Genomic DNA, 13,339 nt, shown 5'->3' on the forward strand with positions numbered 1-13,339 from the left:
TACGTATATTTACGGATTTCTGTTTTAGTGCTATTGCAGTTCCTATTTTTTCGTTTATCAGTTGTAAGAGTTAAGCCTATAAACTTTGCTCCTTTTCATTATGGAATAGGATATATCTAGAACAATAGTGCCTTCTATTTCAAATCATTGTGAGTTAACAATTTCAAATTCTAAAAATACTCTTTCACCATTTAAACAAAATAAAATAGATCTTATTCCTAAAATTGCTTTCGAATGTTAGCTTCTAATGAAAGATATTTTCGAATATCGATATTCAATGAAGATTAGTCTCTATTATTAACTACACACAATAATAATTTTTAATTAATTAAATATATTTAATTTACTTAATATAATGACTAAGTTTAATTTCTAAATTAATTGTTATTTAATAACTTAGAAGTCCTATATTTGATAAGCTATAATAACTTTTTATTATGAGTTTATTTGGAATATAATTAAAATTTTAATAACATAGATCAATATCATACGACTCTTAGCTTATTAATTTGGAAACTCAACGACGTGATTTTGTTTTTGTTTTTTTTTTAATAATAGGGACTAGGTGATAATTTTATTTATTAACTTATTAATTTGGAAACCCAACGAGTTTAGATGTAAGAGATCATATTCTGATTTTTGTTTTTTTAATAATAGGGACTAATGTAAGCATAAACGCAGAATATAATCCTATTAATTCTGACATCTTCATGCACATAATCACACTTTTACGCACATAAACGCACATTCATGTACATAAACATAATATAAATCATAATATTGATTCTAATAATCAATCATAAACTCATAAACAATATCTCATACCCATACTGATAATCATGTTGTAAATAGTAAACGGAAGCGTACCTGAATTGGCCATAACGATAATATTAGAGCACTCATATATGCGCAGTGATCTTCCTCCTGTAGAGCACCTTGATTTCCCTTTGGTTTTCTCTCTTGATGGGAATAGAGGGAAAGGAACAGAAAAAGTATGTTATGACTCTGTGTATCATATATATGCATGACTCAAAATTACTAACAGCTAAGTGATAATTTTATTTATTTAGCTTATTAATTTGGAAACTCGACAAGTTTAGACGTAGGAGATCATAATCTGAGTTTGTTTTTTTAATAATAGGGGCTAGGTGATAATTTTATTTACTTAACTTATTAATTTGGAAACTTGACAAGTTTAGACCTTGGAGATCATAAGATTATTGGCCAAATTACATTTTAGTGATATCTAAAAGTTTTATTCAATGAACAAATATGTTGACTTTTAGACAAGTATGTCACTTATAAATCACGACAATTGAATTATGTGAAATTGAGAAAATTTGATTTTCATATAAATAAGTTTATTATGTATAGTCCATGTCTACAAGTAAATATTTATATATATATAATTGAATGATGTCCAGGTTTCATTCAAACTCATAGAAGATCATATCTTGGTTCACGTGAACCAAATATATCATCCTATGGTGGACCAATTTTTAATTTTGATATTTCTATTAGTCAGGTGATGTTTTTTGTATAAACTTTCAAGTAACATTTCATTATAGATGGAGGTGGAGAATTATTCTTGACACAAATTTGTGTACTTACATTTTCAGGATCCATCGACCAAAAACTGGTGGATAGGTGCAAATGGGATTTATATCGGATATTATCCAGCAAAATTGTTCTCCAATTTGGGTTCAGCAAATAAAGTAGGATTGGGAGGTAGGACATTAACACCCCGTGGTTACAATAGTCCTCCAATGGGATCCGGACATTTTCCTGATGGACATTTTTTTCATGCAAGTTTCTTTGAGTTGATCTTTATTCAAAATACTTCAAGAAGAAATTATGGACCTGAAAAATATCAAATAGAAAAATACATTGACAAACCTAAATGTTTTGGTCTCAACTATTACGGCAACCTTCATCAAACCTTTGGATGTGCTCTCCAATTTGGAGGACCTGGTGGTAATTATGGTGATTGATTAGTTAATATATCATAATAATAATTTTGATAATTTATGTTTCTATAATTCTTTTAGTCAATAATTTTACTAAATTCATAATTAAAAAAATAAATTGTTTGAGATGAACATGTTGCATATACAATATCTACATTCTACATTGTATTGTAGAATATGAAGAAATGAAATATTGCACACAAGTGTCAATGTGTAGCACACGTGTAAAGTTGTTTCTAAACAAAAGACAAAAAATGAATTAACTGGTATGATTTTAAACGAGAAAATTCAAGTGCTTAAATTTATGGCTTATTTTCCTTTTCTATTTATAGCTACAAAGGCTTTAAATCTTATATCTAAACTGTTGAAAAGATAAGAAAAGAACAAAAGATATATTCCCTTTATCATTCTAAGAATGCAATATAGGGTAAACCTTAGTATCAATTCGTACTAATGATAATATGTAAATGCAAATGCTTGTAACAATTTCTGTTGGGGGAATTTAACTAACTAGAAACACTAAAATACTAAAACTACTATGTAATGCATGCCTTAAAGCTAGAAACTACAAAATCTAACACAAAATGATTAGGAACCAAAAACGAACTCAAATGAACAACAAAATGTGAAATCAAAATTTATGAACCTAGGTTTACTCAAAATAACGAGAAAACCATAAATAACTACCTAAGCATTGGATTTTTGGATTTCATTCAAAACGCAAAATTAAAGACTGAAATGTATTCAGGGCCATTCAATTAACTAAACTTAGGTAAACGCAACTCAAAGAAAACAAAATTAAATGTTGAAAGAAAAATCACAATGACAAAAGATCACGAACTCGTGAACTTGAGGTTTTAACTCAGAATCACTTCTAATTAACCAGGTTTAACACTGAAACTTTGGTGTTTTTTGGTCTTTTGGACACACTAAGTTATTGGAATGATTTCATAACCAAAAACCTAGTAGATTATGGGATAAATTCTAATTAAATCACGAATTCATGAAGGACTTGGGTGGACAAATCAAATGAAACAACAGTAACATGTGAAAAATTGATGCAAAATTGAAATTGAACAAGTAGAGGAAGAATTAAACGGTGGACAATCATTATTACACAAGTAAGAACAAGATACCATAAATACAATGCAAATCTTGGAGGCCTTAAACCTTCCTCTCACCAAGGAAGAAAGCAGAAAAACCATGTGTGTATGTTTCAATGCTCTCTTATTTTATGAGATGGTATATACATACTTATAAGTTTGCGTTCAGAATGGACAATTTACCTACTCAAAAATGGTGGGAAATGACCTCAAAAGAGAAGAAACACGATTAGGTTTATATTGATAATGCACGTTCTTCTCTGGGTTCAAGCATTTGTGCCTTAGTGAGTGACCAGTTGTTCTTTTCAAAATTTAGGAGACAACTTCTTCATATTTTTCATTTCATCAAAAGATTGAGAAAAAATAATCAAAAAATTTATTATTATCAGCAAACTACTTATCATCGGTCACAATATCAAGAATAAACATAAAATTTCAATGGTTGACCAAGTACTTGATGAAGTATACATTTTTTTGCTTGTTATTTAATCGACAATATATTAAGACACTACAATGACAGTTGTTGATTGCCATTTTTTTCATTTTAATGTATGTCAAAAATCGACTTGCATTTATTGAATTCGTTTGTATTTTTAATGGTCAAAATGTAAAAACTTAAGTAAAAAAAGAAGGAATAAAACCAACAACAATTGCAAGCAGTTAGCTCCTGATATTTGCTATAAAAACAGGTTAGAAATGATCGGTTAAATAGTTCAATTTAATTTTTATTTGCAACTTATAACCAATACTCACTTATGATTTTGTTATTTTAAACAAAATTTAACCTAAAGAATATTGGTAATCTCGTGTTTTCTTAAGCTGACAGTTATTATTGAGACACAAATTTTACTGAAATATATATGATGTAATAAAAGAATATAAATGCATTTCAAAGAACACAGAAGTCCGTTATCTTTGAAATAGTGATTTAAACCTAGTTTATAAAGTTGTAGTTAATTTATTTTTTTCATCCCAAAGTACTGTTTCCTACATCCTATTAAATTTCTTTCGGCACCCTATTATTTTCGAAATTTATTTTCTGAAATATAATAAACAATTCCGAAAATTTTTTTCCGGAAAACAATCATCCCCACCCCATCCAAAATCTTTTGATCAGGTGAGGGAGAAATTTGATGGAGGTGTAGGAAGCAACAGCCCAAAGTGAATAGAGTGATCCATTATCTACGCGTATACGGTCCAAAATACTGGACCATAGCTAGAGAGTAATTTTGCAAGATAAATTCTAAATAAATATTATATGTACTTTTAATTAATTTAACGATCAAGTGGGAAAACTCTATAAATAATAAAAATTAACAGATAAAAAATATATATAAAATAACATTTTTTTTAATATTTATATATAAATAAAATTAAAATACGTGTGTTCCTGATTTTTAATGTTAGATTCATAAAAACTTAATTGTGCTAAATAAAAAATATAAATCTAACTAAAATTTTCAAATTAATAAAGGAAAAAGAAAAGCATTTTAGTAATTTTTTTTAATATAAAATATGTATATGTACTGATGAACAAAAGGTGGGGACACTCCTAGTTCCAAGACCTTTCACCGTTGACTACAGTGCAATTCTTTGAAACAATTGTTGTCATTACTCATTACTAGGAATCTGGATTTTTTTATATTAACCGAGGCTTCAAATTTTGCTCTAGTCTAGGATGCCAATTTCTCCATGCTCTGTACCCCAGGAATCTTCTAAACCAGAGTTCTACCACAAGTCATCTCTTCCCCGCACAACACTCAGAAATCTTCCTCCATCAGTAATTTCTTGTAATTACCAAAATCTCATTATTTCTTTTTCCATCACTTTGTGTGAAAGAAAGAAAAAAAGAAATATTCTACATGTCTAAAGAGCATAGTTCAACAAGGTTCATCTAGTGTTATTGGTCAGAAGGGACTAAGTCAAATTTACAGTTTGTTAGTGTAGTTACCATATATTAAAAAAAATTATATGATCAAATCTCAATAATTTGATTATGTTTTAAATATCCTTTCATATCATATATCAATAAAAGTATACGATTAATCTTATTATCATATATGTGATAAGTTTTTATTATCTTTTATTTTACAACAAATTTCATAGGTTTCATAGACTCTCAAATATATATGTAGTATTTCTTTAGGAAGTACAATCACATTATCATAATTACTCAACAAATTCTCTTCCACCGACATGAACTTAACCGGTTGACTCCATGACAAAGGAAACTTCAACCTCTGAGTACCAGAATTCAAAAAAAAAAATTAGTTTGATTACATCCTAAATATCCTTTCACACAATATAACAACATAATATATGGTTAATTTGGTTAAATAAAGTCGGCTACAACTTTGTTAAAGGGTTAAGTATAGTTGTAACTAGTTCATTCTACCTACCAATCAAACTTTTGGTCTTGGGAGAACTTGTATACCTATTCGGCGCAACAAGATCCAATTACCATTATTAGCCGTAAGTGTGTATTAATGTTATTGTTGTTCTAATTATCATGTTTGTGGTAAGTTTTTATTGTCTTTTATTTTATAAGAGATTTTATAGGACCCAAAAAACCTATAAATATACGTTGTATTTTTTCATGGAGTACAATAACATTCTCATATACCTATTTGGATCATAAAATTCTTATGAAATACAATAATATTTGAGGGTCGGAGAATCTTTTGCAAGTAGTAAATGTTTTTTTATGGACAATAAAGGATTCGATTTTAACCCTGAGGAGGAGTCGAGCCTCTATTGGGATCTTATCATCTCTCCAAAGGTCAATGTTCCTAATTTCGATGTATATTAATACTTTTCATCACTTTGCTTAAAAAAATTTGACGTTTGCAGGTTGTGTGCTAGAGTTATGTCTTCACACTCTTGAAACTACTTCCCGATTGTTGGTCCAATTACAGCCATATCCCCTTTGTGATAAGTGGTTTCTCTAAATTTTCATGATGTGTTTTTCTATTTTTAACAGTGTTATACTCTTTATTCACTTTTTGTTATGACAATGAATTGAATTTTGGTGGTTAGTGGCCATGACATGTTGAACTTGATGATGACTTTACTCATTTCTTTACTCTGCTACAGGATGAAAAGTGAAAGCAGTTGAACAGAAATCACATCTATTATACCTTACGATGGAAAGCACAAGAATAAAGAACATAACAACGTAAAGTACTAAACTAACTGTATGAAAGAGAGCATCAAGGTTATCAATTTATAAATGAAGTTTCAGCGTAGACTAGCCCATTAATCAATTATCATGTTTTGATGGTTGAAGTTAGATATAAGCGCAATACAGAATTGAATGTGTAGAAGGCACAATAATGAAGTAGAGTGGCTCCTTAAAGTGCACCATCATCGACAGTGGTAGGTGCTGCCCATTAGCCCATAACTGTAGCACACTGAAGACGACGTTTTCATAGATTAAGTAATAAAGTGAAGCCACGGTAACCCATGTTGCATAAAGCTTGAACCGATGACACCTCTTATCATCGTAATACGAATCATTGTCCTTTTGCAGCAAACTGTTTACCCATTTGTTTATATTCACAACGCGAATAAGCTACTAAACTATGTGCCCTTTGTGTAGCGTAGTGGTCCAAATTCAATGAAAAAGAATGATAATAACAACAATAATAACAATCTAGAAGATCCAAATTGCTGATATTATTAAGTCATAACTGCTTCTCTGTGTGTTTGTTTTTTTGCCTGTGACTTTGTACTGTTTTTTTCCTAGTCCAGCACTATGCTATAAGCTCAAATGTGTTTGGCAGGATTGTGAGAACATGGAGTAGTACATCCTCCAAAAAAGCCAATTTCAACGCATATATTTTTAGGTGGATCGTTGAATCTCTGTGTCGTATTCTTAATCTTGGCACAATGGATAACGACCTGGTTCTACTACCCTTTTTAATTTGGACTTAAATCTGGTTAACAGTGGCAAGATAAGTCGTTTTATGTGTTTGACCACACCATAATCAAGAAATTAACTTTTATCAACATGAATAAAGTATTATTCAACGACCAACGTCATCCCATTATTGTGTGTGTGTGGAAACAACGTTTAATTAGATCATTTCCACTATAAGAAAATGCTTTCCGGCTGCAGCCACTTCTGCATTTTACCTTAGGTTTGACCAATGACTTTAAAATTTCAATTTGGAATATATGGATCACGTGATTGCTTTTCTAGTCACGTGAGCTCTTGTTGATTAGGATACTATACTACTACTATACTACTATACTCTATATAGTCCAAAGTCTAACCTAATCCCAAAATAATGGCATCCCATGTATCTGATCCTACCGAGAAAAAAAACTACTGTGTGCAACTATGCATGACCTATTTTGAATTTATGAAGATCTCAGATTTTCCTGTTTCCATGAAGAACTTTGAAACAATACAAAACACCTTATAGAAAACGACTTCTACTGTTAATGAACTTTTTATCTACACTATACATTAGTATTAATTAGAAGAGTTTGTTTCTGCTAAACACCTTTTCAACAGATGAATGTTGTGAACTTGTTGCACCTTTTGTTTAAAATGAAAGAAAATTTTTCTTATTATGATATATCTTTGGTTGGGGAGAGGATAGAATGGTCGTGCATGTCAGGTTTAGGCATGTGAAGGTTGGACCTACAGTGTGGAAATTTTGCAAGTGCCAACTTAGAGGTATTAGGAAAACTGATATATCAGAATATATGAAGAAAATTAAATAGATTTGAGGTTGACCCAATATCACTGTGTTTGGTACTTGTCATGATATCCACTGGATACCTAACTTCCTGAGTTCCATTACAAAGTTTTCAGAGGATAATAACTATACATATATATATATATATAGAGAGAGAGAGAGAGAGAGGCATATTCAATATTTAACTGGGTATTATAAAAATAAAATCAGAAAATTTTCTAAATATAATGTTCTTTATGAATGATTAAATAAACTTAACTTAGACGGTCCTGTTGAAGATGTAGCAAAATATATTTTGGGATTTGGTTTGTTATTAGTGCATGAACAAAGTCAAATTGTCCTTTTGCAGTGACAAGCCATTCTTCTCTAGCATGCTGCATAAGCAGCAGTAGCTAGTTGTAGCATATTGTGCAGCTAATATATAGCACCTAATCATCAAATTCTTTTGGTTGTGGTTCGAGTAGCTTAAGCAAGTTAAGTCCAGGGTCGTGTTTTTGTTAGCAAAGTTGCATAATAATGGATAAAAACATAAAATAAAAAAATTTTCTAAGTGTAAAAACACTTCCCTTAAATATTTATCCATAGTGTACGCGGAAACCTTCCAAGATACAATAAGATCATCTCAGATATATCTTAAGAATATAAAAATTAGCACGATTAATTCTTTTAAAGAATAAGTAACCCAGGATATAAGAGAAGAAAGAAAAGGAAGAAAATAAGAAAAGGAGAGACGAGAAATGTTATCTTTTAGAAGAGGATTTAAGCTCCTATTTATAGGTGATAAATGGATTTTAAAAAATCCATACTCTGTAATTGAAGTCTAGTATGAAAAATAATATCCCATAAATATGGATGTGGAATCAACTTGTAGAGGAGATCTCGCTAAAACGGCATATACCATCCTAAAAAGGAGAGAGACTTGCTAACTTTGCAAGAACTGTAATACTATTATTTTTGCAATATTACTATAAATATATAACAGTTTTTGCATTAAGTCTGCAAGATGCACAACAAATTTGGTACTATGATTACAAATATCATTTTTACAAGCTCTTGTGATGCCTATATTTTGTTTAATCAATCTTAGAATATATATATATATATATATATATATATATATATATATATATATATATATATAATCTTTTAAAAAATGATAATATGATTCTCATTTTTTGATTCTGATCCTTTAATTATTGTTATGAGTTAGTGTAAATCATTAATTCCTTAAAAAATAAATATAATAGTACATTGATCAATAACTCACATTAAATCACGTTAGGAAATAAAATATAATATATATATATATATATATATATATATAATTTTTAAAAAAATGATAATATAATTCTCATTTTTTGATTCTGATCCTTTAATTATTGTTATGAGTTAGTGTAAATCATTAATTTCTTAAAAGATAAATATAATAGTACATTGATCAATAACTCACATTAAATCATGTTAGGAAATAAAATATAAGAGTTAAAAATATGGAAGTCATTGTCCATTTTTGTACTGTTAATTTGCTTTCGTTTTCGCAGTTGCACTTCTCTTTAACATAAGATTTTAATTAGTTGTTGCCACTAAAATTATCAAATTAAAAAGGTTTTAATGAAGTGGTGACGATTCCTTTATAAAAAATGTTTACCAAATATTAAAAACTATAAATAATAGAAATTATATGATTAAGAGGTTCCTTCTTAAGTCATGAATACACCGGTGACACAACATATTCTAGGAATATTAAACCACATACAATAGAATACAGGTTGCTCACTTGCTATTTTTAAGTTAAAGTTAGGACATATTTGTAAGAAATTTTTTGTCAAGGATTTTAGAGAAAAAAAAATCAAATGAATAAGTTCTTATGAATTAAAATTATTCTGTGCATGAATTTAAAACAATTAAAGAAGTTATTGAAAGAATGTGTGCATAGAAAGCGGAATCGAATCGATCAATTTAAACAAAGTTATATATAAAAAAATCAGCTCTTGTCGATTTTCAGTTTTCAACATCCTAATTAGAAGTCAAAAGAGTGCGTTAATCTATCGGGGAGTGTGAATTTTGGACACCATTATAATATAATTGTAGTGTTGGAAATCGAAAAGGCTCTTTAAATGTATCAAAGATCTATATCTTTTAGAAACTTTTATGAACTTGGTGAATTAAGTTCTTGAGTTTTATTTTTATCATCTGTTATCTTTTTTTATTGGTGATATTCTAGTTGATTTCAAGAATATAAAATGGATGAACAACGCTTACATCAATTGTAAAAGTTTTGGTTAGATAGTGCGACATTTTTCTAAGGCCACATTTGGGTCTAAATATGGGATAAATATTAATCAAAGAAAGGTCAAAGAAAAATAGAATTGGCCTAAACCTTCCGCAATTAAAAAAAAACATGTATTTATATTTATCTCAATATTATAACTTTAAGATAATAATAAAATATGTATTAAAAATGTTTGAAAGTGTGGTGATGAAGAAAACGAAATGTAAAAAGAGGAAAATGGAAGGCGTGTTGGTGTATTGTAGTGTGGTCAGGCTTTTTATGGAAGCAGCAGCAACAGCAGCGGATATTTTTTTTATTTTTTTTATTGTGAAAGTGAAAGTGAAGCAATTCCCCAGCAGAACACTGCATTCTCTTCTTTTCATGCAACCAACCAAATCTATTTTGGCGCCAATTCTCTCCCCAAATAAATATCTTTCTTCTTTAATATTAGTTCACTCAATTCAAAATAGGTTATATATATAAATAATAAATGTAGTAGAATTAAAATATGTAATTGTTATTGCGTATTTGTCCATTATTTCTCCATTATTACTGACAATGTCATGTTAAAATCATCATAATAGTTTAATAAACATAAATATATAGATGAACAAATTAAAAAAGTAATATCATTTAACATGATAGAAAACATTATCAATATAACACACTTATAATAAATTATTACTAAATTACTTTCCATCAAAATGGAAAATCATCAATCACATCCCAATGAAAAACAATAAATAATCACATTGAACACTTTTAGAATATTTGTATTAAACATATTATAATAGAAAAAATTAATATAATTCTTTTACATCAAAGTAGTTATTTGTATTTATTATAAATAATGTCATACAAAAATCTAAATTCACCTTAATCATATATTCATATCATTACATAATCGATAAAACGTAAACTGTTATTTTCATGGATCAGTTTTGCGTCTAACTACACAAGATTTATAACTATAATACCCTCTCATATTGCTACTTCTATAGAATGTATTATGCCAACACAATAATATCACAAATTAGACTTAATAAATTTTAGCTCACTAATTTTTGTAAATGACTGGTCAACTTAATCCGACTTACCTTTCGGACTATATAATCTTAAGCAAAGTAACTTAATATTCACGACAAATATTAATTATTCTCTTATATATTTTACAATTTATGTTATGTTTGATTCTAATAATGTTCTCTTATAGGCAAATAAAAGAGTCGTTTCGTTAAAAAGAGAAGATCGACATAGAAAGTTACACAAACAAAGAAAAAAATATCATATATGCCTTGTTTTTATCCCAAGGAGTTAATTTTTTTTGTTAATCTTTTATTGTGTAAACGGTATGCATGCAAACAAAGATTGTATAACTCATTTGCAATGTTATATCTCATGCATTTAAATTACAACTTATTATAAAATAATGTTATAATTCTAAATTCTAAATTTTTTATTTCACATACAACAACATAATTTTATATTATACGTGATCAGTGTTCTTTATATCTAATTTATTAGACGTGACTTTTTTAATTATAAGAATACTAACATTTAAAAACTCGTTTAATATGAATTAAGAAATCAGAAAAAGTTAGAAAAGCAAAGAAATATTAGTAAATAAACAACGATGGCCTATCTTAGATAATTCCTTGTGCAATTAGAATCCATCATGTTTGTTATTTTTAACTTTCACAAAATATTTGATGTGTACTTTTTTTAACCTACTTATATATAGCTGTGAGCTAAACATGCCTCTAACGGAAATAATGTACACAACAAATAGTTCTTAAGATTTGAAAGTTTAAATTGATCGTTATGAATTGAGGTGAAAAAAGATAAATGAAACTGCGTTTAAATTGAATCTAGCAAAAAAATGTTACTTATATGTATTATAAATGAAGTGAAAACGTAAAAGAATACACTAAAATACGGAAAAAAAATATATTAAAAAATATGTTTGGATATAAACGTAATTTTGAATAGATTTAAAATGTGATTATTAAATTTATTTCAAATGACACTTTTTTAAGTATGCTGATTTTACATTGAGTCGAGAAATAGAGTAAATAAAGAAGTTATTTAATATATATGTATAATAATAAAATAATGTGATGAAATTGGGCGGGAAATGGAATAAAGGAAAATGAAGGTTGGGTTGAAATCCGAGGAAGATGCATCGATGCCCACGTAACGTACGACTTGTCCACGTCAGCAATAGCTTGATTCACGGGATTTCTGTGACTACGCAGAAATTAGCTGCAATGAATGCAGGTACCACACCTTTCTTTTCTATTTAATTCTTTTTTATTTTTAAAACCATAACACGTAACTGTCACCTCTTTAATCTCATCACTGTGACATCTCATTTAAACATTCTTTTTTGCACATCTCTAATCAAACATTCAACATATAATTTTATTCTGCTCAACACTATCATATCATTCAAACAATAACGTATCTCATCGAAAAATATAAACCTATTTTTGTTCATATCAGATTTTTTCACCTTTTGTTAGGTGGTATTAAGTTTACCTAATTAATGTAATATATTAATGACACTAACACTTCATTTAAGTGATCAAGAAGCCGTTTTAACACTTCATAAAACCAAATAAAACATTCAGGACAAAATAATATATTAATGAAAAACAAACTCTTAATCAAAGTGTTTGATTTTGTAAAATAATTTAAGTCAAAATATCAAACTTTATTAATGTGTATAATATCAAACTTCTCTCTTAAACACATTAATTAATTCAGCACCAATTTAGACATTAATTTTTTTTGACAGTCAAAAATTTGGCAACAAGTATTAGAGATCAATTCACAAACACATTATATCTTTTTATTCATAATCTAAAATATTTTATAAATTAGTAATTTTTATTTTATAAATTACTATCTAAATTAAACAATATAAAGATTACTTTTTTCTCTAAAATTAGTTACAATTTAGACACTTTTTTACAAAAAAACTTATAAAGTACTCAAAAAATAACATAGAAATCATTAACACTCAATTTCATTCATTTAATACACATTAATATAATTTTTACTTCTACATGATTTGTATATTGAACTAGACTCAATAACTCTACATTTGTTATGCAGGTCTCGATAGATTTTGGCATGTAATATCTAAGTTTTATACAGTTTCATAATAGGAATTATGTTCATTTTATTTAAAAGGGTTAGCTCACTATATCAAGCGAAAAAAGTTGTCTCACAAACAAAATCTCTTATAAAATCCTCCATTGACTTGCACTATTCAAGTATCTTCCTTTA

The 13,339-nt window shown here is 28.2% G+C and overlaps 1 long non-coding RNA gene across 1 annotated transcript; it reads left to right on the top strand.

Annotated features, from left to right (window-relative positions):
* The first annotated feature begins 1,415 nt into the window (after positions 1 to 1,415).
* LOC114195605 (uncharacterized) lies at positions 1,416 to 2,039 on the top strand. The gene is made up of 2 exons (XR_014984013.1): positions 1,416 to 1,525; positions 1,620 to 2,039. It is a non-coding gene; the product is annotated as an uncharacterized LOC114195605 (long non-coding RNA).
* The last annotated feature ends 11,300 nt before the right edge of the window (positions 2,040 to 13,339 follow it).

Source organism: Vigna unguiculata, chromosome 8 (assembly GCF_037176805.1).
Source record: "Vigna unguiculata cultivar grain cowpea cultivar isolate G323 ecotype 2 chromosome 8, ASM3717680v1, whole genome shotgun sequence".
Classification (NCBI taxonomy): domain Eukaryota; kingdom Viridiplantae; phylum Streptophyta; class Magnoliopsida; order Fabales; family Fabaceae; genus Vigna; species Vigna unguiculata.